Source organism: Drosophila nasuta, chromosome X (genome assembly GCF_023558535.2).
Source record: "Drosophila nasuta strain 15112-1781.00 chromosome X, ASM2355853v1, whole genome shotgun sequence".
In the NCBI taxonomy this organism is placed as follows: Eukaryota; Metazoa; Arthropoda; class Insecta; order Diptera; family Drosophilidae; genus Drosophila; species Drosophila nasuta.
Genome location: NC_083459.1, coordinates 11,066,870 through 11,094,345, shown reverse-complemented (window position 1 = coordinate 11,094,345; position 27,476 = coordinate 11,066,870). Strand labels below are relative to the sequence as shown.

General features: G+C 34.9%; 1 protein-coding gene and 1 long non-coding RNA gene across 2 annotated transcripts in view; both read left to right on the top strand.

The window, feature by feature from the left end:
• The window catches only part of LOC132795556 (class E basic helix-loop-helix protein 22), a 113,948-nt gene that overhangs the window by 10,901 nt on the left and 75,571 nt on the right, over positions 1–27,476 (top strand). Inside the window, exon 3 of the transcript XR_009633446.1 lies at positions 1,999–2,061. The gene's annotated coding sequence lies outside the window, so the exon portion shown is untranslated. The remainder of the gene's footprint in view (positions 1–1,998; positions 2,062–27,476) is intronic.
• The window catches only part of LOC132795557 (uncharacterized), a 55,495-nt gene continuing 35,191 nt past the window's right edge, over positions 7,173–27,476 (top strand). The window contains exons 1-2 of the long non-coding RNA XR_009633447.1: positions 7,173–7,591; positions 11,155–11,346. This is a non-coding gene — a long non-coding RNA (uncharacterized LOC132795557). The remainder of the gene's footprint in view (positions 7,592–11,154; positions 11,347–27,476) is intronic.

Genomic DNA, 27,476 nt, shown 5'->3' with positions numbered 1-27,476 from the left:
CTCCATAATCACGAGGCTAAATTATCCTTAAGTCTAGTAGACAACAATTTAACAGTAAGAAGACTGACATACTCGATCTACCCGATAGATAAATCCAACCAACTGAAAAGATGTTATATACTGAGAATTGATTTTTTTGTTCATTTAATATTAATTATACTATTTATTTATTGTTTAAACAGACAGATTGTAAATAAAAGAAGAGCGAATACAAAATTGTCTGTCGGTTCTTATGAACACCTAGGATCACAGCGTAAATCCAAAAAAAACAAGTAAGAAAGCTACAGTCGAGTGTACTCGACTGTGAGATACCCGCTACCCATTATGAATAAAAGCAATATATTTTGCAGTATATTTCTCAAAATATACCAAATATACTACAAAAATACTAAAAAAATATACCAAAATGTATATGTGGTATATCGATATAGTACCGCATTCAAAATATACCATAGACGGCACAATATACCAAATTGTCAGACAAAGTAACTAAGACCCCCAGTAAGTAGGCGTTTTTGCCATACAAAAGTATTTCTTTAATAACTTCGACAATTTTTATCTGATCGCAACCAAGTTTTCAGGAATCATAACTACTATAGTGATTATTGAATCTACCAAAATTCGTAACTCTTGCTTTAAAATTACGCTTGTTATTTGATTTTTTTGATTTGCGGGGGCGGAAGGGGGCGTGGCAAAAATTTGAAACAAACTTGATCTGCGTGCAAACATAACAAATGCTGTCGAAAATTATAGCTCTATCTCTTATAGTCTTTGAGATCTATGTAGGTGTTCATACGGACGGACAGACGGACAGACGGACATGGCTAGATCGTCTCGGCTGTTGACGCTGATCAAGAATATATATACTTTATAGGGTCGGAGATGCCTCCTTCTACCTGTTACATACATTTCCTGCCGGCACAAAGTTATAATACCCTTCCACCCTATGGGTAGCGGGTATAAAAATTAACATAAAGCGGAATTAGAAGGCTCGAGTTTTTTGCTTTAATTGCGATCATATCATACCTTGAATGTAGAAGGATTTCGTTATGTCAAATATAGCTCTTGGTATGCTAATTTGGTATATGTTATTTATTTTAATATATTTGGTATTTTATTTATTTAATTGATTGCCTAATTTGGTATATTTCAAATAACGAACGTACTAAAATATTTGGCTGTGTGTTAATTTAGTATATTGATTTAATTTTATGATTTAATTTGGTATATCTTAAATATCAAAGTATACCTTTATACCAAATATAGCTTTTGCAGTATTTTAGTACTTTTTCGATATTTTAATTAGGCATATTTGACTTAATTTGATATATTTGGTATTGCATTTGATTATTTAGATATGTATATTTTTAATTTAAATGTATATACTATATAAAAGTAAATATTGCGCTACAATATTAAAATATAGCTTTAGCATTTTTTGGTATGTAAATTTGGTATATTTTATTTATATGATTATTTAATTTGGTATATTTTGAATAAAAAAGTGATATCGTTAGATGGACATTGCATTTAGGTATAATTTAGTTTTTCTTTATTTATCTAGATTATTTAATTTCTTATAGTCTGAATTTAAAACAATGTCGTTTATCGAATATAACTTTTATAGTATTTTAGTATTTTTTCGGTATATTAATTTGTTATATTTTATTTATGTGATCATTTAATTTGGTATATTTGTAATTCTTATTTTTTTTAATGCATAATAACGCTGTGGTATATTAATATAGTATAGTAGTATTTTATTTAGAATACCGATTTAGCATTTTCTTCGGTAGTGGGTATCTCACCGTCGAGCACACTTTCACCTTGTTTTATACCGATTTGGCATTTATCTCGACCAAACTGTATTTCTCGCATTTTAATTCGTTTGCTTGCACTCAGCGTTTTTAATTGAATTGCACGATTTCTTTGCTGTTTGTATTCTCAAATTGTTAACTCTTTTCTCCTTTTCTCTCTTTTTCGCTTTCTCTTTTGTAGTATTTGCCAAAATCATGGGCAGCAATAATCCCAGCGAGGCGGATCGATATGACTATTATGATTGTGAGTACAGATAATAAAAATACTTTGACCTACCGATTAAGTATACGCAACGTTGGCCCAACACCTGAATTTCAATTAACCGTCGCATCGGGCAATCGACTTTTATATATTTTTATGGATATCCTTTTACATTTCCACTTTCCACTTTTCTATTTTGTATTAAATGTTAAACTTATTTTTGATTTGGCATTTTAAACTTAATCTGAAAAACTAAAATTATCGTCATTTAAATATGACAATATTTATATTTATAACAATTATATATTTATATAATTTTGGTGAAATTATTGAAATTCTAGTAAAATATAGTAAGAGAGTTATTTATATTTATTAAATATCTATTTAATCTTTTAAATTGCTAGTAAAAATTAATTTCTCACAAGTTTTTCTATGAATTGAAGTTTTCACAAGTCAAACATTTGCTGTGCTTGACTTTTTAGCAACTCAACAAGGGATTAATATAAATCTTTGTGATCAAAAGAATAAATTGAAATCACTGGAAAGCAACAAAACGAAGTTCATTCGCAATTGTTTTGTTTTTTTGTGAGTCTTTCGCAAATTGTTTGAAATTTGAGACATTTCATAAATGGAATGGCAGAAAGTGTAATTAATGTGTAATTAACATTCGAGTTGTGTAATTAAATAAAACGTAATGACAGTGATGGAAACAATGCTATTCAAACAGGTTGTTGACGTAATTCGAGTGCTAAACTTGTTTTATAGTTTGTGCTGATAAATTAGTCGGGATACGTGCTGTGGGTGAAAGCAGAGAGATGGAAGCTGTTGATAAATGCTTTGCGAGTGACATTAAGTATACGCCATGGAGCGACATCGAATGGACACAACATGAATTCATTACAATACTACAAGTATTTGCATCTTTCGATGCTTTTGTGCTCAATGTTTTTTTTTGCGCTCTCTCTTTCTCTCTTTCGTTGCGTTGTTTTTGGGTTTTTCTTTACTTTTTTTTTTTGGCTGCGTCTTTTATGCGTGGCTGGCACTTCAAACCAAGCGGCAAGTGGCTGTGAAAGCCAGCAGAAAATCAATAAGACCCCAGAGATATTCTCTGTGTGTATAGAAAAGAAAGAGAGAGAGAGAGACAGAGAGGGAGAGAGTGAGAGAGAGAGCGTCGAGCATCGACATTGGGCATAAGTAGTATTTATGTTGGTATCTAAATATCTACAGTCATCTGTCAAATATCACGTTTCTTGTTTACACTTTTCTACTTCTACTTCGACTTCGTCTTCGTCTTCGACTTCTGCTTCGCTTCGACTTTGCCCGGGCTTCATTCAGTTGCAGCTTTCAGCTTTGAGCTGCTGTGCTGTGCCTATGTTTTTCGTGTTTGTATTTGGCATGTTGAGTGTTGAGTGGCACAGTGGCATTTGCTGCTACGTGCGTTGCTGCCAAATGCAAACAAGACCCGCAAACAACAACAACAACATCAACAACAACAGCAACAGCAGCCGCAATGAGCATAACAAACAAAATACACGCTCTGACAACCGCACGATTGAGCAAAGCTATACTCTGTATACCCTACTATAAAAAAGTCCAAAATTTAACTCAAGTCAACTGCAAACAAATTAAAAAAAAAGCAAAATCAAATTCCGAGCAAAGAATTTATTAATATTCGTCAGCTAAAATAAACGAAATTCAAATAAGTTTAATACTTTAGGTTTAGGTTTAAGTGCTTTCATTCAATTCAAAAATGTGATAGGCATTCATAATTATTAAAATCTAAAATAAATGAAATTCAAATAAATTTAATACTTTATGCTTAGGTTTTCAACTTAAATTTTTTGAAATTGAATGAGTTCCAAATTCAATTGTTTTCACCACAATCTAAATTATTAAAGTTTAACAATCATTTGATAATATTTCTATTCTGTATTAAAATCAAATTAAATACAATTTGCTACTAATAACAATTTGATAGGTATTAAATATTAAAGAATAGGTTTTCTACCCTATAACTTGAATTGAAATATTCACAATTTACTGAACTCTTTACTTGAACTCTCATCAAAATAGAATCAAATTAACTTTGCACTTTTCAGTGCTTTTATTCAACTAAAAAATGTGATTAATTTACAAGTATTTAAAAGCTGAAATAATAAATGAAATTAAACTAAATTTTAGTTCTCTAACCTGATCAGGTTATCAACCTTGCAACTTCAATTTAATTATTCACACTACATTAAAATCTAATTGCTTAAAGTGACTTAATAATTTGATAGTATTTAAAAACAATATTCCAAAATAAATTTAAGTTGAATTTACTACTTCAGCGATTTAGCCTAAATTTGAAAATAAAAATAATTTTACTAAACTAAACTTTGATGCGGGTTAAAGTTAAAGCATACATATTTACATATATAGTATTTGCTTCCCTAAATTTATTTCGGGTACTTCAAAAAAGTTCAGCATTATTTTATAGCGTATTTCCATATGCAACATGAAAATGATTTGATTTTCGCTTGCTTTTACTTATTGTTTATGCTTTCACTTTTTTTCGTCCTTTTTTTGTGTGTGCGACAAGCAAATTATGTTTGATTCCTCCGCTTTACGACCTCAGATTGTATTTTTGTGGCACATTTCGAGCTGTTTGTGAACGTGGCCTTCGTTAGCTCCTCGCTTTAACAGGAAAACTTGTTAATTAATTGCGTACCAAAATTGGTTGTGTGCTCATCTTTGGGTTTGTGTGTGCGTGGCAACCCTGGCAGATGCGATTAGTATCGTTACTATCGAATGATTGATATAACTACGATATTGTTATAGATTGGTTATTTAAATCTTAATTAGAATAGTTCATATTTATTTCTTAAAGTAGACAAATCTGAAATAAATTTAAGTATTTCAAATATATATTCGTTCGTGTTCACCAAGTAGTAACTCTAGCAGTTGCAATTAATATCGTTACTATCGTTTACTATCGCATGATTGATTAATTACAATATTGTTAAAGATTGTTTATTTGAATTTGAATTGAAATAGGTATTCTCTATTTCTTAAAGTAGACAAATCTGAAATGAATTTAAGTAATTCAAAAATAAATTCGTTCGTTCACATCAAGTAGAAATTCTGCCGGTTTAAATTAATATCGTTACTATCGTTTACTATCGAATGATTGATAAACTACGATATTGTTATAGATTGTTTATTTAAATCTTAATTGAAATAGTTCATATATATTTCGTAAAGTAGACAAATCTGAAGTGAATTAAAGTATTTCAAAAATAAATTCGTTCGTGCTCACCAAGTAACTCTAGCAGTTGCAATGAATATCGTTACTATCGTTTACTATCGCATGACTGATTAACTACGATATTGTTATAGATTGTTTATTTAAATTTGTATTGAAATAGTTCAAATAAATTGAAGTATTTCAAATATATATTCGTTCGTTCACACCTAGTAGTAACTCTAGCATTTCCAATGAATATCGTTACTATCGTTTACTATTGATATATCGTGAATCATACACAAATAAAGGAATTGTCATAGATATTTATTTCATTTCAAATATGTTTCTTAATGTTTATTTCATATGTTTTTGTTGTGCAAATAAGATAAGATGATAAAATCGGAAATAGATTGAAAATTTTCGGAAAATGAATACTTATGTATGTGCATGAGTAATTATGAGGAAAGTAATGTAAACATCTTGGGGCCCAAAAATAAAATCAATATATTTATGTATAGCAGCGAAAGGCACATGAAAAACGAATTCAACTTGTTGCGTAATTTGAATCGGCTGCGCGCCGTCAAGTTATTTGTATTTGTTATCCTTTGGCATTTGTTTGCATTATCTCCATATGGAATTAGACGCTCGTCGCAGATAAATGATTACCATTTGCAATTTGAATTAAAGCTGATTTGCCAGAGGAGTGAGGCTGGAGGAAGCGGGATGTCGATTTCCAAATGCCATTTACAGCCTTTTGTCGCTCTTGGCATGTTGCGTGTGTCAAGTGCTTAGTCTAATACAATCGATTGATAATCCCAGCGCAATATGTTCAATTTTCAAATACACACACACACACACGTGTACACAGAGATACACTTGGGAGGAGCAGCCTGTGTATTTGTTGTGCTTTTATCGTCTTTGTACTTTTGCTCTCGCACGCTCTTCGCTTGTCATTTCTCTTCATCTCGTTCGTGCCTATTTCTTTTTCTTTTCTTTTTTTAACACGTACTCTACGTATTTAATTTACCCTCTTCACAAAGCGAGCACAACAACAACAACAATAACAACTGGGAGAGCTGTCTACTTGCGCTCGCATGCGAGAAAAAAAAGTCTACGGCCGGGTTTCAATTTTGGTGAATATTAATATGTTGTAGTTGTGCTTGGTCCGGCGCTAGTTTCGTTCTTCGCACTCGAACAGCTGTTGCAGGGATATGTTCGTTGCTGGCAAACGGGCAACATCTGTCACAGTCCCACTCTCACTCTCACTCTCTCGCTCTCGCTCTCTCTTCCTTGACAAGAAGCATCGCTCAGTTGGCATGTTGACAATGATAATGAAGCCCGCGTCTGGGCGCGAGTTGCTAAGCAACAGGTAGGCCCACAATTTAGCTTTGCCTGCTCACGCACACACACACACACGCGGAGAGAGAGTCGCTGTCACAGCATGCAGCTGTTTTTTTTGTTGCCTGTTGGGATAGTAGGCGAAGTGCTTCGGCTGAAACTTCGTGCCTTTCGTTTGACGTCGTCGCCTCTGCGACAAGTCCAGGGAAATTTAAGCACCACACTCTCTCACTCTCTGTGGTTCAGTTGTCGCTGTCACGCACGCACGCTTCTCCTCTCGCTTACTCTGTCGCTCTCTGTACGCTCTCTCGCGCGCTCAAGTTGTGCTTGAAAATTTCCCTGCAGGCGAACACTGCACTGTTCGCATGCCATTTCTCGCATGCGATAAATGCCCTCGTCGTTGTTGTCGTCGATGGCGTCGGCAGCAGATTCGCAAGAACGACGCTGCTGCTGCTGCCGCTGCCGAAATGAGGGAATTCGTCGCTGGCGTCGTGTTGTGTGTAAGTGTGTGTGTGTGTGTGTGGACTGTGCGACTCTGGCGCAAAGTGATTTCAGTTCAGTTTCAGTTGCTAGTTCTCGTTCAGCATTGCCGACGGCACGACGTGTTTGTTCTTGTCTGTTTGTGGGCGCGGGCGCCGAAACAGCAGCAGCTGAAGCTGAAGCGCAATTCGCAATTCGCAGTTCGCATTTCGCTTGCCAAACTAATACGACAACAACAACAACAACATCGATAACAACATCCACGACAATCGGCGACAAAACAAAACAAACCGAAACAAAACAAAACAAAGCAAAACCAAACCAAACCAAACAAATCAAAGCAACAAACTGTTTGTTCCTTTTGGTTAGTGCATCGCAACATCACAAAGTGTTGTTTATGTTTTTTTTTTTGTTTGTATTTTCAAGTGCAAAACACAAAACAAAACAAATTTCGAAAATAGTGTTTGAAAAATATTCTGACAACTAACTGCAAAATAGCGAAATACAAATTTCGAAAATTTTTGGCAAGTAAATAATACTCCAAATACAATTCATTCGCGAATAGAATAGAAAACACAAATCACAAAACGAAAAGAAAATCATTCATAATTAAACAAAGTTTCATTCCCCATTTTTACTGTCACATTTAATCTCAAATGCAGTTTGGCAACTTTTATTTTATTGTTGTTGTTGTTGTTCAAGTGCTTAAGGGCAAAACTAGGCTTAATCTTGTTGCAAATTGATTTAAATATTCATATGGTTTTTTTTTGGTCGAGTGCAGTTTGTGGTTCTAATTGAAATCAGTTTTCAAATTAAAATTCAGTGCAAACTTTTCACTTACGATGATTTTTCACTTTCCCAAGTGACTCTTTTTTTGTTGTTTTGTTTTTTTTTTTTGGGGTGTGTGGGTTTTTTTTCTGTTGTTGTTTTCATTCATTAAAATTAATGACTTTTAAGATAATTTTTCGTCAGTTTTTTGCTAACGGGGATTTGTTTGAATGACCTTGAAATGTTGAAAGCAATCATGAGGCGACTTTAATTCGAAATTCATGCATTAAATTTATGTTTTGATTGAAACTATCCTCTCAGATTTTAACGCAAACACTGATTATACTCGCGATCAGTCAGTTTTTCAAATAAACAAATTCTATTTAAAGATACTTTCGCGCATTTTGTCAAAATATATCAACGAGCTAAGCGATGTGTAATCGAATTTAATTATGGAAATTCATTTTAAACTCAACTTTTCTGGCAATAATTTCCAACTCCAATTCGTTGCAAGCTAAGCTTGCCCCAAAAACTATGCAACAAAATTTGATGTTAATTGCCAAAATGTGTGAGGCAATGTTGATGTCTTCTTTTAGACCTCACAAAAAGCCAGTGTGTGTTTGTATATTAATATGAATGAGGTTGAAGAGAGCCAGAGCCAGAGAGAGAGAGAGAGAGAGGGGGGAGAGGGAGAAAAAAAAAAGCAAACAAAGGTAGCCCAACAACAACGTAAATAGTTGTGCATACTTAATTACATGTTGTCCCCATAACAAAAACAACAAAAACGAGAGCGTGAGCGAGAGAAACATCAACAAAAAGTTTGAGTTGTTTTTGGCTGTCTTCATTTGTGCGCTTGTTAAATATTTAAAGAGCTTTAATTTTTAATTCAAAATCAAAACCAAAACCAAAAGCTGAAAGACCTAACACAAAATTGAGAGAGAAACACAAATAAATGAAGTGAATTGTAAATAAAATGGCAAACAAAAAGGGGGGCGGGACCATGCCCACTACTAGGATCTTAGCAAGCCATTAGCAGGAGCAAACAAGAAAAACAAAAACAATTCTGAAGCACTTAATTTCATTGCGCTGTTTAAGTTGCAGCTGCCGTCGCAATAATTATAAAAAATTGCTCATACGCCACGTTGCCGCTTCGCATCTTCTTCTCTGCGTGTGTGTGTCTGTGTGTTGTGGTCCCAGCTGTGTGTGTGTGTGTGTGTGTGTGCGAGTGTGGATACATTTTTAAGCACATTTCATTTACAAGCACAGCGCATCTGAGATTCAAGCTTTACACACTGCATTTCTGTGGAAATATTACGCATACGCCGCATGGGGCATGAGTCTGAAATTGAAATTGAAATGTGTACAAACATGTGCACCCTGAAGTATTCACATACGTTACGCTCTGCCACAAGTAAAGCCGCCCTCCAATGTCTTTCATTTATGCCTAAAAACATTGTAAATCGCTGTCAATAATTTTTATTTATACTTAATTATAGAAATTGCATATTTAGCAAGTTAGAAAACTTTTCAATAAAAGCTTTATTATACAAAAAATACTAGAATATACTAAATTCTGCATTTGGTATATCGATATACTATTATGTTGAAAATATACCATGGAGTACAAAATATACCAGATTGTCAGCCAAAGCAACTAGTTCTAAAAATATTCAAATAAATACTGGAATATACCGAATTTACCACAGAGTGCAAAATATACTAAATTTTCAGTCAAAGCTACTTACTAAAATTACGAGAATATACCGAGTGCTATATTTGGTATATCGATATACTATACATATATAAATACTAGAATCTAACGAATCTACCAAAGAGTACAAAATATACTAAATTTTCAGTCAAAGCTACTTACTAAAAATACTAGAATATACCAAGTGCTATATTTGGTATATCGATATACTATACATATATAAATTCTAGAATCTAACGAATTTACCATAGAGTACAAAATATACTACATTTTCAGTCGAAGCTACTTATTAAAAATATCTACAAAAAAATACTAGAATATACCGAATACTATATGTGGTATATCGATATATTATATTACGTTCGAAATATACCGTAGAGTACAAAACATACCAGTTTGTCAACTAAAGCAACTCATTGTAAAAATACTAGTTTATACCGAATACCATATTTGGTATATCGATATTCTTTTACCGTAGAGTTTAAAATCAACCAGATTGTCAGCCAAAACAACTCATTCTAAAAATATACAAAAATACTAGAATATACTGAATAGTATATTTAGTATATCGGTATATAATAGGTGGTAAAAAATATACCAGATTATACACAAAATCAACTTTTTGCCATTTAGAACCATCTCTTTAATAACTTATACAAGTTTATACCAAATATTTAGTAATATAAAATGTTAGCGACTATTTTTGAGTTTGGAAAAGAAACAAATAGTTAAATAATTATGATGTTAGCTAGCTTTAGGCATGCTTTGAACAGCTTTTTACTTTTATCTAATTGAAATATGATTACTCGAAGTGAAACTAAGAAATCTTGGCAAGTTTTGAATGCTGCTTTGATGACTGCACACAAAAGGGCAACACACAAAAAGTAGCTGGCAGACTCGTAAACGCAGACATTGTTGTGTGTTTCGATGCTGTCAATGTCGATGTTGATGTTGCTGGAGGTTAGACGCTGTCGTTTGAGGTTCATAAAAATTTGTAAGGCTTCCAGCGAAAAGCGTAAAATGAATGGGAAATTTGCAGCTGCAACGTTGCGACTCGTTACGCAGTTCATGTAATCAATAAACATTACTTGCCTCATTTTTGATGATGTGTTTGAAGCATTCGCTGAACACACACAGAGAGAGAGAGAATGAGAAAGAGAGAGAGAGAGAGAACGAGAGAGAGAGAGAGAGCGAAACTATACTGAATTCATTCATAAGAATTTTGCGGCCGCTTCGTGGCATAAACAAAAGGCAAACGGCGAGAAACGAGCAGCAACAGAAAACAACAACAACAAGAACAACAACAAGAATTAGTTGAAAGCCAAAATGAAATTAAATGAGTGTAATTTGTGTAATTCGCCTGGGCCACAAGGTGGCCGCGAATGGCGCAAAAATATTTTGCAATTTATGTGCATAAATATTTGCATTCTACTTTGGATTACTTTTACTTTGCCTGCATTTCGATTCGTGGAAGTCTGAGCAGAAATGGGACAATCGAAACAGCAGAATTTTATGCATTTCATAAATCAAATGCATCATTTAAACAAATCTCCCACACTTTAATTTTACACACACACACACACACTCATTTGTTGTATACTCTAACCAACAGATAAGCGAGAATACAAAGAAAAAAACCTTGATAACAATTTTAGAATCGTGCAAACAAATCAATAACAAAAGCGTAAAGTAAATATCAAATTGAAGGCAAATCTAAGTAATACAACAAAAAGGCAGCAAAACATTTTTGATTGATTGCTGGCAGAAACAACATCAGCAACAACAACAACAACAACAACTGTCGGTGAGTAGTCAAACATAAATAAATAATTAATGAGCCAAGTACATTGGTGTATGTGTGTGTGTGTGTGTGTGTGCGTTTAAACAATTATCCCAACAACGAGGTAAACTAAAATTCGTAAACTCAAACAGTACTGAAAAAATAACAGGGCATCAAAAATGCTTGCAACATAACAAAAAACGAAATAAATAAAAATACAAAAACAACACTTTAAGTTTACCACAAACAAAATAAAAAGCAGAGTGAAAAATTCAGCAAACGAAACTTTTCGCAACTTGGCAGCATTTAATGTTGCAGCTAAAATAAAAAAAGAAAAGAAAACAATTGAAAAACAACAAACTACAAAAAATAGTCATAGCATAATAAAAGACATCTAAATAAATGATGTGATTATATTTGTTGTTCTTAGTTTTTACATCGTTATTTGTCACTGTTGCTCTGATTTATTGCACATAGTTTTTCTTATTCTCTCGGTTACTTTCCATTAAGCATTCTAAAATAGACACGAAATTTTACAATTTTTTAATTTAATTTATTTTACAATTCTTATTTATATATATATCAAATTTAATTAAGCATTTCAAAAATATAAAACATAGAAAAAAAGTTGAAGAAATTTACATTGATTGATTTGGTGAATTTTACATATTTCTATCCAATTCAATTTAGGCATTTAATTAAGAATAATTACTTTTAATTATTTTCTATTATAGATAAATAAAATGAGTTGTCGTTTTACTTATTTTATTTCTTGATGTTAGCATACAATTAAATAATCTTTTAAAATAATGAACACGAGCATTTTTTTTTTGAAAATATATGAAAATGAGTAAAGAATTTAATTAATATTTATAGTATTATATTTAAATGTATTTCGTTGCTCAATTTTGAATTTTAAAATATTTCAATTTAATTTAGTTTTGGATAATATTATGATCTTGAACTGTCTTTAATTAATACTTATTTACACTTTGCTTTAACTTATTGTGGAGAGAATAGAAAACAAACATTTAAAACTGTTAAAAAAACATTTTATCAAAACATTTTAAACTGTTTAAACATAAACAATATTAATTAAATCGACACATTTAAAAGTGCACTTATTTATTTTATAATATAGAAGAGGATTGGCGAAATTTAAATTGCTTTTAACAGTATTAAAGTTCAAATGAGTCAAATTAAACTTGAATTTTTGTGTTGAGTATTTTTAAATTTTATGTTTTCAGGATAATATCAAATATGTTTATTTTGCAACTTTTCATTATAATTCTATTCACATAAATAAAACGATTCAAATACTTACAAAAAATGCATTTAAAAAGGCATAAAGTGAAATGTGTTTTTTTCGTCAAAAATATCTAAAAATTAAAAAATTTCATCTTTCATTTTAATTTTTAATAAATTAACTTTTGGTTAATATCAGGTTATAAAAATGCATTTATTTTCCATTTATTTTATATCATTTGCATTTTATGTTTCCTTATTGTGTGACGATAAAAATATTTAAATTTAAACAAATAACATATAAAATATATTATGATGAAAAACTTTTCAAAGAATCAGCTAATGTGTGACTTTAAATAGATTTTAAATAGATAAAAATGTAAATGTGAAATATGCTTTTTAATAGTTAAAAGTATGAAAGAGAATTCAGTATTTAAACACACATTTCATAGCTTACGTACAAATAAGAAACGCTTAAGGTGTTGTAAATTATCTTGAAATGAATCACGATGAATTATAATTGCTATTTATATAATATGTGCATTTTATATGGTGTCACCTTAATTTCTATGATTGCCACATCAAATTATTCAAATGTTCTTACAGCATTTTAAACACATTGCGTGTGGCCAAATGTCCATAATAATAAATCAATTTGCCAGACAGGCTTAAAGTGAAATTATGCAAATTTCGAAGCAGTCTACGCAGTTTTAATAAATCAATGAATAAGTTTAAATTGAGGCCAAAAGACAACACGTCAATAAATAAGATATTTACATATACATATTTATGTACAATGTTTTGACAGCAATTTGGTAAATAATGTTCATTAGTGAATTGTGCATTAACAGAATAATAATTGAGTAAGACAAAGTTCTTGTTATTTCATGAAATCAAGAAATATATTATGTCGATTAAATTCCCTTTGGCAAACTCAACTCAAATGTTATTTACACACACACGTCAAAGACGTTTCTAATCGAAGACAAACACGAATTTCAATAGCAAACACCTCGAACTACATTTGATTTAAAAGCATATCTAATATTTTTGGCAAAGCAACGAAGCTTAAATGCTCTGTTTCTCATAAATGAATATCAATGTTAAATAATAAATAATGAATGTTTATTAATGTAGTATAATTTGCAATCTTAAAATCAGCAAAGAAACTTCAAATTAAATATATTATTTCGTTTTTTTTTTCAAAATTTGCAATTAAGTGCATTTTTATATTTCTGTTTATTTCATCATTTCATACATAATATTGATGCACTTAAATGCAATATGTAATTGAAGTAAACCTATTTTAATGAAATGCGGTTGCAGTAATCAACATTCTATAAAATATTATATGAAGCAAAATAAAAATGTCTACATATTAATTTTTTTTTAATGTTTAAATAATTATCCCTCAATGCAATGCAATTAACTGCAATACACTTACTTAAACTTGGAATAATTAAAATGTTTGAGTTTTTTCATAAATGTTGTCCATTTATGTGCCGTTAGCTTACTCATTACATTATGTTTTCAATTTATATGTAGTACAAATGTTCTCTTCATAATAATAATGATCTGCAACTAAATTAAAAAATTAAGAATATACTAAATATAAAATTCAATTAGAAATTAGCTTAGATATTATTGCTGTTAACTTCCCTTTATACATTTTGAACAATGCAGTCGATAATTGCAGACACAAGCTCCACTTTTGCACTTAACTGCAATGTGCCATTAAACGAAAAATGTTGTTGGATATTTTTGACTGTCAAGGAAAACATGAATTTTAAGTAAATTATGTAAATTGAAAATTTTTTTTTTTGCGTTGAATCAAAAAAGTGCGTTTAATTGCAATGCAATTAACTGTATTTTGCGATTTATGTGCAGTTATGTGCAATTATACAACTAAATAATTCTATAAATTGTTAAAATGAACAGTATTGCAATGATGATGAGTTACAAATCAGTTTGATGGCATCTTTAATTTGAGTAATGAGTTTAGCTTGATAGAAACATTAATTATTTGCATATTTTGTTACTTAAAGCTGTTCAACCAAAAAAGTTGCAGCCCTAAAATAAGTATTTGACAATGCGAGAAAGGTAAATGCGACTCATTGTTAATTAGAAATACATTCAGAGAAGAACAAACAAACTGTGCAACAATGTGCAATTGTTGATAATGATAATTCTAATGATGATGATGATGAGGCTGGTAAAGACGCTTTAGGCGCGATTGGGCAAATAACATAAATTCAAGTGTGTGTGTGTGTGTGGAGAGTGCAGTGACAGCTAATGGGGAAATCATACGGAGAAAGCTACAGAGAGAATAAACAGAGAGTGACAGAGAAAGAGAGAGAGAGAGAGAGGAAGGGAGAAACAACAAGCAAATGGAGAGCGACAGGCGGCAACAAATTTAATTTCGTAAGTGATTTTTGGCAAGACAGGTGAAGGCGTCTATAAATATAGGCGATGTCGGCATAAATTTGTCTGCCTGCTGATGTTGCTGTTGCTGCTGTTGCCTGGGCTGGGACTCAAAACACGCTACAGATCCGTGTCTACTTGCAACAAACACACACACACACAGCAAGTAAAATCAAAGATAATTCGCGCAACGTTGTAAATGTAAAACCAAAAAAAAGACGAAATCAAAGCATTCGCATCGCAATGAGTTGAGCGGCGGCATAAATATAAATACAAATAACAAAGAATTGGGCGTTGCTGCTGAGACGTGGGCGTGGCAATATCACAACACACACAACAACAATCAACAATCAAGAATCAAGTATCAAGTCAGCAAGCTGCTACATCGAATGGGCTGACTCGATAAATATAGCTGAGTTTTTTTTTGGGGGCTAAATCAAATTGTCACTTAACCATTTGATAGTCCACAAATACAAATACAAATACAAAAGTGCAGCGTCATGCTAGTCGGAGAGAAGTAATTGAGGGAAATGAACAGTTCAACTTCAACTTCAGCAGAAGATATATCTCATTGAAGTGAAGTTAATTGTGTTGAGATTTATGCGTCTGCGATTGTTTTTAATTGCGTGCGCTTCGCTGCGTCCCAAATCTAAATTCTGACTGCCGTTAAAGTGTGCGAGAGAGAGAGAGAGAGAGAGAGAGAGAGAAGAGATCGGGCATTCCAGACAGCAGCGGCGGCTTTTGAAATATGAGCCCCATTTTGTGCGGTTTTTAGGCAGCCAACGAACGCCAGAGCATCCAAAAAATGGCAGACCCAGACCCAGAAAACAAAAAACAACAACAAACGAAGAGAGAGAGAAAGCAGAGTCAGAGAACACACAGACTCTCAAGTTCAGAGCCAAAGATTTGGCCACACGCATTTTTATTATTCCCCTCTCTGTCTCGCCTGTCTCTTTGTTGTTTTTCGTTCCCTCTTTTTTGTTGTTGTTGTTGTTGTTGCTTTCACACGAAGCACAAAAAAGTAGGCTAAAAAAAAATTGACACAAAAATTGATTTTCGTGCCTTTATCATGTTGCTTTGCCGTTTGTTCTTCTTGTTTTTGTTGTTGTTGTTGTAGTTTCTCACACAATATTCCACTTTGTTCGCTGTTCGTTACTGTTGTTGTTTTGTGCGTGAGCCTTTCAATTTTTTGCCAGCTTGTTGTTGTTGTTGTTGCGGGTTTGTTGAACGCCCTTCATTCTTCTGTCCAGGTTTCATTTCATTTTTGTGCGCTGAACAACACTGAACACCGAACACAGAGCACAGCAAATATTACGGCTTAGAGGCTTTCGCTGGCAGCCTCATCTGTGTCATCCCTGTTGTAGTTTGTGTGTTTCTGTGTGTGTGTGTGCTTGGGTAAAGACCTTTGAAGCTGAGCGCGTGTTCTCGTTGTCGTTGTCATTGTCATTGTGGGTAATCACGAAGTATTCACACTCACTCGCTCTCACACTCGTTCGCATATCATAAACACTGCGAACGCGAACAAAGTTATGAAACATAATTGCCACAGACTCGAGCCATTGAATGTCAATTTGTTGTTTCTACTAGTGTGTGAGCGAAAGAGTCAAGTAAATTTCATTAACGGATAGATCTCACTCCACCAAACTTAGCAACTCTTTCAGTCGCACACACTCAACTCCACACTCCACTCAATTCGACTCCACTCAACTCAACTCAACTCAATTCGACTTTACACACATGGCTCCCAATTGTCTGTCGCTGGGCAAGGGCAAGGAGAATGAGCGGGAGAGGGAGATGGAGAGGGAGAAGGAGAAGAGCAATAGCTGGTTGTTGCTTTTGACATTCAACAGGCTGCGACCCCTTTTGCAAAATGAGTGCCAAAAACAAAATGCGAAAGCGGGAGAGCGGGGAGGAGTGAGCGCGTGAGAGAGGAGTGTGAGAGCATATCATAGAGCACTTTAAATTTGCACAGCCAACTGACAACATAGAAGACACACACAGCCACTTTTTAGCTCTCTCTTCGCTTCGCATTCGCTTGGCAGAGTATTTCGCAGTCTCTGTGCTCGTTGCTTTTGCTTTGTATCTCTTTTCGGTAACAGGTAGGCGTCAACAATGTTTGTCCTTTGACATTTACTTCTCCATCCCGCCCGCGGCGAATGGATGGAGTCCGAATGGGAGCGGGAAGGCAAGGCAGGGAAGGCAGGGCAACTGATGTCTGAAAATAACGGCGCTTGTTTGTAACATTTTGAATTCGTGTCACACAATGGACGCGTCATGCGTGTGTTGTATGCAAATCGAAAATCGATAAGTGACAGCCGCGCATTGTGATCAATGAAAGTACATGTCAAAATATCAACAATTGAATCGATAACAGCTGAAACGTCATGTCTCCAGGCATAACAACATTTTATTTCTACCATTATTATGAGACTATGCTTTGTGGGGATTTCCTTTTCTTTCTGGATTGAACTACCCAAAATTACAATTATAATACTTTAAATTATGATTGAAGAAACTTTTAAATTTTGATAGTTTCATTACAGTTTTTGTTTAACTTTTCACCTGTTGAAGCTTTGTTTGAATACAAATAAATTATTAAGAATTAATAATATATAACACATAAATTATTATAGATTGAAATGAATTTGCAATATTGATAATCGAATAACTCATATCACCGTTTTTCTTTCCCACTTTTTCCACCTTTAAACCTAGGAAAAACATAATAAAAGTAGTAAGTTTATTGAAATTTACTAAATTTGCTCTTTCTGTATTATTTTAATGCAATTTTAAAAGTTAAGAGAAGTTGAAACTCTAATTTTTTGAGAAATTACTAAACAACTTCTTGAGTTTCTCGTTTTTGCAATGCGTTTGCATAATCCAACGGTTTTATTGGCATTCCTCGTTTGCATTTTGGCAACAATTTAATGCGCTTATCGATAATCGTCTTGATAAATGTTGGAGATGTGGCAACCCTGTCGCATGACAAATACAAACGGCACATGCAAACGTAAAAGTTTAAGCAGCTTATGGGCATCATCTACTTGGTTGAGTTCTTAACTGAATGCCTTAACGCTTAAACACGTGAACATGCCGAATGGGAGAGAGCGAGGGAGAGAGAGAGAGAGAGAGAGGGAGAGCAAGAGTGAGAAAGCGAGCGCGATATTGTTGTTGCAACTGTGTTTTCATAACTAATTTCAACTGCAAGTCATATTCAGTGTGTGTTTGTGTGTGGCGCAGCTTAACAAATTTTTGGGTTCCACTTGATTTTCAAAAGAGTTTCCATTCTCTGTGCGTCAATGTATTAGTGTGTATGCATATATACATACATACGTGTCCGTGTGTGTGTGTGTGTGTGTTTTTGCTGCCTTTCATTACGCTCGTTTGTTCATTGAGTTAGCAGTTTGCTTTTATTTTATGAAAGCATTTCTATGGCGTTTGCCAAATGTAATTTTCAATTTCATGCACGGCGCCTGCTGTGTAAATGGGCGTGACACCGCCCCTCCTCAACACCCCCCTTTGGATATCAGAGAGAGAGCAGCGTCGCCGATGGACCGGGGACATCAGTGTTTGGCAGTGTTTTATGCGAGCCATAAAAATATAAGCGCCTTTAACAATAAAATACAATAAAAAACATTTTTTTCCTCTTACTGATGCGACAATATTCTGGGCCCCAAGTACAATGCATACTTCACACACACACACACACACACACACACACACACACACACAAGCATAAAAATGCTTATGTTCTTTTGTTGTTGTTGTTGTTGTTGTGCTCTCTTCTCGCGCTGCAATAAAACTTAAATTTGTTGTTGCCCGCCTTTTGGGGCACAAATTGTTAATAAACCATACAAAATATAAACTGATTGCCAGGCGCTCATAAAAGCTTGCACACCACTGTAAGTCTCTCTCTCTCTCTCTCTCTGTGTGTGTGTGTGCCTGAGTGTGTTGTTGTTGTTGTTGTGGACATAGAGTAAAAGTAAACTGTGAACACACTCGTCCAAAGTGTCGCACTCGAGTGAGACTTATAAATAATAAACTTATGAAAGCAACTTGCGGAGAAAGCGGTTCATATAAATAAAATAAAATAAAATAGGCAAAGGCAAAAACTTTTACAAGTAGGCGAAATGCACAAAGACATTCGCATACAAAAGACGCTATACACCCACACACACTCGCACACACACACACACACAGCTAAATAGCAGGACAATGAAATCAGGCGGAAACTGGGAAAGATGTTGGGACGTTGATGACGACAACGGTTCCCAGCACATTCAACTTGCCTTTGACACAGAAAAGCATATTGTAATGAATATTAACACACACACACACACACACAATACACACTCAAAGAGAGAGACGTAGCTTAGAGGCTGATGTGGGTTTCTTCTCTTCTTCTTCTTTCTCTTGAATCGAATAACCAAACAAAGGTCGTTATTATCGCGTCTAAAACGCTGATGAAATGAAGGATACTCGCTGCGATGCTACTGATGCTGAATATTCGTTGACACATACATCTTAATAATACAATCACTTTTGTAGTACAATCTTAACCTTCAAAAAGAATGCTAAATTATCGTTATCGTTATCGATTTAGTAGTTAGCCAAGGAGCCACTTCAATTAATCATCATAGTTGTCAGTACACTCAAATCTCTTTTTTGCATAGTCAATAAAATAAGTAAGAAAGAGTACAGAAAAAATACAAAAAAAAACAAGGAATAAAACTACAGTCGCTACATTGTACAACTGTGCTGTTTTATTCGCAAAATATACTAAAATAATATATCAAAGATAGCACAGAAATATACCAAAGTCTATATTTGGTATATCTGTATACTATTACATTCAAAATATACCATAGAACACAAAATATATTTGATATATCGATATATTATTATATTCAAAATATACCTTAATGTACCAAATATACTACATTTGGTATACTGATATAAATACTATATATTCATTTACTATTATATTCAAAAAATACCATAAAGAATAAAAAACTACCAACCAAATTTGGAGATGGATTGATCGTTAGACCGATAGATGGCGCTTATTTGCGATGAAATTATTTATTGATTATTTCATCGCTAATAAGCGCCATCTATCGGTTATTGTGGCTTGTGACTTGGCTAGACTTTGAAATTAAAATAAAATCATTACTGCACGATCAAAAAAAGTCCTTGAATACTTGCGAGAAATGGTAAAAATTACAAAAAAAAACAAAAATACATAGAATACATAAATTTATAACTATAGAATTTTGTTGAATATCAACAGCACATTAAAGAGCTCTTCGTTTAATTTGCGTACATTTTATAGAAAAGAAAATGCAGCTTTCCCTCGCATTTAAATAAAGTAATTGCACTGTTTGATTTGTTGTTATTGTTGTTGTTGGTGTTGTTGTCGTAATTGTAATTAGTTGTTGATTATTTGATTTGTATTATCCATTTCACATTGCCATTAGCATGAATACTAATGCACTTTTCCGAAAGACCGAAGTAGAAGCGGAAAGGCCATATTACTTAGCGAGTTACCGGGGCGGAGGGGAAGGGGGAGGGGGAGGCAATAGGAAAAGCGCTGCCATGTGAGTAAAGAAGAGAAAAAAGCGAGTACAAAGAATGGGGGGAAAATAAAGCGTAACCATGCTAATGGGGAAAGCCATGTTAATGGTAAATTATATGCATTGCCATTGGCATCAACATCGACGACATCGACGACATCAGCGACATCAACGAACTCAGCAAGAGCAGCAGCATCAAGAGACAACAACACAACAACAGCATTGTCATCGTGGGTGTCCTTGTCTCGTTGTTGTGGCCTTAATCATTTCCTTTTCGATATCCTTATCGATGTTTAGCGCTTAGCATAAGCAGCTGACAATGCAAAAGGGAAGTGAGTGTAAAACGCCTCGTAGAACAAACAATAAACGTGTGCTTATTAGTCTCTCTCTCTCTCTCTCTCTCTCTCTCTCTCTCTCTTTCACTCGTCTTCAAAGCATTTGAGTTGCGATGAATGGGTTTTGCGTCTTGAATTTGACACTGTAATCTTTTAAATCGTAATTAAAGGTTAAATCTTAATTAAATGTGCTTTGATGATGATGATGATGATGATGGGATGAGGCTCTTAGGCTGCCTCGCTTTTGCCTTGCGGCGACGACGACGTTCGTTCAACATAAATCCAAACTTATCTGCGGCAATAAATCAGTTTTAATGCGATTCCTGTGAGAAGTCGAAAGAAAAGTCAATACTCTCTGATTATGCGAACATCTTTCCACTCTCTCTCTCTCTCTTTGTTTCTTATAGGGTATTCAATGCGTGCAGCAGTTCTTGGTGCTGGCAATTTAAAGACACACGCTCATAAAAAATACGTCTTCGACACTTGATACTTGAGACGCGTATGTGTGTGTGTGTGTGTGTGTGCGGTTGACAGTTATTGGCAACTTGTCCTGCAGCTGAGACGCTCTTTCATAATGACTACAAAGTCCTTGGAGCGCCACGCCTCAAGGGTTTACGACTCTCCTTCTCTCTCTCTCTCTCTCTCTCTCTATCTTTCAGATAGTGCAAAAGTACATAACATATTGCGTCGCTTTAGTGCTGGCAAAATGGCAATTGGACTGCACACACATCACTTTCTTCTTTCTTCTATTCTTCCTCGTTTATAGTTCGTGTCTGAGTCAACTTAAGGGACAGACAGACAGACAGACAGACAGACACTTTCTCTCTTCACTCTTTACCTGGCAACGCGCTCTACATTTTTCATTTTCATTCTCATTCTCATTTTCATTTAAGTGCCCAGTTTTATTTGCCTATGCAACACACAATTGTTGTTTGCCTTCATGCGGTTGCCTTTAAGCCTTAAGCCAACTCGTTTGTTGTTTTTTGCTTAATTAACTGCACCTCAACTCAGTGTTTGCCACGCACACACACACACACACACACACACGAAGCAAAAGCAAAAGCCAAATGCCAACAGCTGAAGCTGAAGTAATTTCAATTTGAAGCGCTCAACGTCAGCTTTAACCCCCTCTTCTCCCACCCCCTTCCTCCCTCTCTCTGCTCCCCTTTAGTAATGTCTGCGACGATCGTTGGCTGCATATTAAAATGCTGTCAAAATTGCACGGCTAAATGTCATTTCATTTCAGGCACACACACACACACATGTCACATGTTTTCTAATGGCGTCTGCTACATGCATATTTTCTATGCATGTGTGTGTAACAACACACACACACACACACATACGCATACAATTGCAGTTTGTATCTGTCAGCTGCATTGGCCGCGAAGATTATGCCTAATTACAGCCCAACATGTGTTTCGCTGGCTTTCGCATTTCTCCATTCGCTTCGCCATTCACAATTCACAATTCACATTGCGCATACGCCACATACGCCACATAAGCTGCACGCTCACACCATCATCCTCAGGCATCCTCGCCAGCATAAAGCGATTACATCTCGTGCGTTAAGTAATGTCAGAAGCTGTCAGAATGCGACGCAAAGACGCGTGCCGAGATTCCCAATGAGCTCCGCTCCGCTCCAGCATCTTCCGCTCTTCCCCTCTTCTGCTCTTCAAATCGCTCAACACGCTCAACGAAAAAAACACAAGCGGGAATCAATCTCATTAAATTTAGCATATTTGAACAGATTGCTTTTACGCTTCTGCGCCAGATCGCCAAAATCAGCTATAGCTTATCTTTTAATCCATTCTAGTTGTTCTTGAATTTGTTAATTTTATTTTGTAATTGATTATAGCTTAGTTCTTTTTATACCCGCTACCCATAGGGTAGAAGGGTATTATAACTTTGTGCCGGGAGGAAATGTATGTATCAGGTAGAGGGAGACATCTCCGACCCTATAAAGTATACATATTCTTGATCAGCGTCAACAGCCGAGACGATATAGCCATGTCCGTCTGTCCGTCTGTGTGTCTGTCCGTCTGTCCGTCCGTCCGTATGAAACACTGGATCTCAGAGAATATAAGAGATAGAGCTATAATTTTTTTTCGACAGCATTAATTATGTTTGCACGCAGATCAAGTATGTTTCAAATTTTTGCCACGCCCCTTCCGCCCCCGAAAATCAAAAAAATCAAATAGCAAGCGTTATTTTAAAGCTAGAATCGAATTCTGGTATATACAATAACAACTATAGTAGTTGTGATTCCTGAACATTTGATTGCGGTCAGATAAAAATTGTGGAAGGTATTAAATAAATACTTTTGTATGGGCAAAAACGCCTTCTTACTGGGGGTCTGAGTTGCTTTATCCGACAATCTGGTATATTGTGCCGTCTATGGTATATTTTGAATGGGGTACCATATCGATATACCAAATACACCGCTCGGTTTATTTTTAGTATTTTTGTAGTATTTTTGGTATATTTCGAAAATAATACCGCAATATTTTGCTTTTATTAAAATGGGTAGCGGGTATCTCACAGTCGAGCACACTCGACTGTAACTTTCTTACTTGTTTTTTTTTTATCATAATTCAACATTATTCTTTATTATTAATGGAAATGATGCCTTATAAGTTGCAGTAATAAAGCACAATAAATAATAACAAAGAAGTCACACGGTGGCCACAATTAATAATATAGATAAGCTAATATTCCATAAAAATACTGAAATATACTGAAAAGTATATACTGTGCTTGATGAGAAAGCATAATATAATATATTTATCTACTAGCCATTCTCGCTATTTTATTTTAAATACACCGAGTTAATATACCAACAAAATACTAAAATATACCGAAGATTGAATTTGGTATATACTGTGATTGTAAAAAGACAAAAATGCCAGATTTTTACCCGCTACCCATTTTCGGTATTATTTTCAAAATTTACCGAGTAAATGTACCAATAAAATACTAAAATATACCGAAGGGATTTTTTGGTATATCGATATACTATGTTGATAAAAAAGCAAAATTCAAGATTTTTTCGGTAATTTTTTTAAATACCGAGTTAATATACCACCAATATACTAAAATATACTGAAGGGATTATTTGTTATATCGATATACTAAAATTGATAAAAAAAGTAACATTCAAAATGTGCAATTAAGTTGACTACAAATAATTTAAATAAAAATTTAAAATTTTGAATTGATAATTTTATCATTAGAAAAACTTACAGAATATAAATTATGTATAATTTTTATTCCCTTAATAATTATATAATTTGAAACTGTTTTTTTTCGTTATGTAAGGAAAGACAAAAGTTTGAATATATTTGAAAAATTTGTTATTGACTTGGTCACAAATTAATAACAGAATAAATAATTCACTGAAATGAATCATTTTCAATTACTCTAGAATTATTTACTTCATATATTTTTAATCAAATATTTGTTTACAATGCAAATAGTTTCTTATTTCTTTGGGGAACTTTATTAATAAGTGCGCTCAACTCGCTTTGACTTAGTCCTTAGATTGCGAATATTGGACGTTGTTTAAACATCTCTCTAGCCAAGTTTTTGCTGGCCAACTTATTTGCAGCCAGCTCAATTAGACACTTTGAATTTCATTGTCGCAGGCCAAAAAAAAAATGTATATATATATAATTTTTTGTTTATGCAAAGTTTTTAAGTTTTAAGTCAAACTTGAGCATTAAGTATGCATTGCACCTAGCGAATATAGAAAGAGTGGGCAGAGAGAGGAAGAGAGGAGGAGAGGGGTTGTGCCAGGGGAGCAAATAAGAGTGGATAGTCCAGGAATCGAGTCGAGTCGAGTCGAGTCTGAATTTGCGAGCCTGAGCAAATTCTTTACCTTAATTAAAAAAGTTTACATTTTCTTGCCTCGGCACGGCGACAACTTGACGCGCCTTCATTCTCAGCCTCCCTCGCCCACTCTCTCTCTCTCTCTCTTTCTCTCTTTTCGCTCTCTGTCTCTCTGTGGATTTCTCCCCTGTGTCCCTGTCTTTTTATGTCACATAATAAGCAGCGAGTGCGTCAAAAAACCAACTGCGAAACAATGAAAATACGACAAGTTTTGTGAGTTCTCTCTCTCTCTCTCTCTCTCTCTCTTTTCTGTCGCCATCTCTCTCGCTCGCTCTCGATTGTGACTTGAATTGCCCACGGGAATCAGCTGCCAACTTTTTTGCGCTACCTCTCTCTCTCTCTCTCCTTCTCTTTCTCTGTCTTTCTCTTAGTCTTTGGGCTTTTCGCTTTGCAGACAGCCGAGGCGGCTGGTAGCAAAGTTTTAAAATAAACTTGCGTCATAAAAATTTCAAAAGTTTCATTGCTAAAGCAATGCCACACACACACAAACACACACATGCACACATGTCCCCATGCACGCACACACAAACAAATTTACACACACACACACGCACACACAAACAAATTTACATTAATTTAAAATTACAAGCTCGAACAAATGTTGCGCTTGTTTTTTATGAAAATTAATTTTTAGTGCAAAACAAAATTGAAATTTTTAAATAAATTTATTTATGCTCTCAATTTTGCTCTTGCTTCATTCCCATACAAAAAAAAACCCATTACAAAAATTACACAAAAAGCGGCAAGAAATATGCTTAATGCCAAAAAAGGGAAAACAAGGGACTTCCGGACTGAATGTTGGAATTTTGAGTGAAGAGTGAAGAGAATTTTAGGCGAGAAGCAACTTTAAAATAAGTTGCCGCAATTTATAGATGATTGAAGTAATTTAATCACAATAAATATGCCAGCAATAATGCATTAAGCAGGCGAAGGGCAACTAACTGCATTTTAATTGGCAATTGCCACAGGCAATTAGCTTGCTACTTGCAGCATAGATACTGTATCTCTATCTCTATTTCTATCTCCATCTGTATCTGTATCTGTATTTGTATCTGTAAAAGGCACAAAGTGAATGGCGAACAGCTGCAAATGGAATAACGCAGCCACACTTAATGTCTGTGTATATTTAAAACCCTTTCGCCTTCTCGCTCTCTGCACTTGAAGCTCATCAATGGCCAGCGATGACCTCAACGAGCAGAGTTCTAATTACTGAAGCGAGCGAGCGAGCGAGCGAGAGAGAGAGAGAGAGAGAAAAGCTGAAGCTGAAGCCACTTGCCAAAACAGAGTAGCTAAGTAATTCAATTAATTTTGTATTTGATTTGTTTGAACGCAGTGCGGTTCGGTTCGTTGGCGTATACGTAATGTGCAACCTTTAGTTGCACTTGACACCCTTCGTTCGTTCGCTCGCTCACTCGCTCGCAATGTTGTCGCGCATTTCCCTTTTGCGCATTAACTTAATGAGCAGGGCAAAAACGTACTTTTAATTATGTTGTAATAAAGATATTTCACTTGGGGCGAAGAACGAAAACGAAATGTGAAAATCGCTTTCGCTTGCTTCTCTTCGCTCTCCCTCTCTCTCTCTCTCTCTTTGTGCTGGGCAACTTTGCTCGTTTGCAAATAAAGTGCAGCATACTTAACGGCGCGCAGAGAACAAAAGCCAGCTGCAGGCCAAAGCGAGCATTTATTAATTGACTGGGTCAATTATGTATACTATGCGAGGAGCGAAATCCACTTGACGCACAACGCACCACGCACCACGCTTGCTGATACCCTGTAAATACCCTTTGCAGAGTTGCTCTTGTAATGGAATTAAATTATAATCCAATTAAAACGATATTTCACCAAAGTGCAAAGTGGAAAAGGCGGCCCAGACTTCGTATGAGTAAACTCGGCGTAATTAATGAAATAAAATCGAACAATTGGAAAACAAACGAAACGAGAAATGCACACACAAAGGAGGTGAGAACATCACAGAGAGAAACAGAGAGAGAGAGAGAGAATTGTAAGTGCAGCAGCTGCTGAAGTGAAGGCAAAAAGTGCTGAACGAAAAGGCATCAACCGGAAACAGGGCAAGTGAATTCATTTTGTATTTGTTTTCTGTACTTTTTCTTTTTCTTTTACTTTTGTTCTGTTGTGTTTTTTTCTCCTTTTTTTGTTGTTGTTGTTCTGCTTTTGTTGTAAATCAATTAAGGCTAAACGGCTGACTGGCGAAGTGAAAAGCGAAGAGCGAAGAGCGAAAGCGAAAGCGAGGACGAGAATGTGGGCGGGTCTTGACTTGGCCAACGGGGCGTGGCCTGGGCGGCTGGCCTTACAGTGGACTCGTTAAAGGATTTTCGGCCACTTTTTCTAATTGACTTTTCTTGCAATGCCGTTTAACAAATTGCCAAATGCTTTCGCCTGCTATTGACTCTCGCTGCTCGTATTTCAAAATGGCCTAAACTCTTTTTTATGACTCTATTGAAATTCAGTGCCTCTGCCTCTGCCTCTGCCACGTTCTACTCACTGACCTTGCTCATATTTTATGCGCTGAGCTGCCCACCACAAAAACCGCAGCGCTGCAATTTGTTAGCCATAGCCACAGACAGACGCCGAGTCGAGTTGAGTCGAGTTGAGAGCAGTCAACAGCAAAAAAGCAGCTTTCGACGACCTCCGCAGCTCGAGGCGAATGCAGCCAACTGGCAGCAGCAGCAGC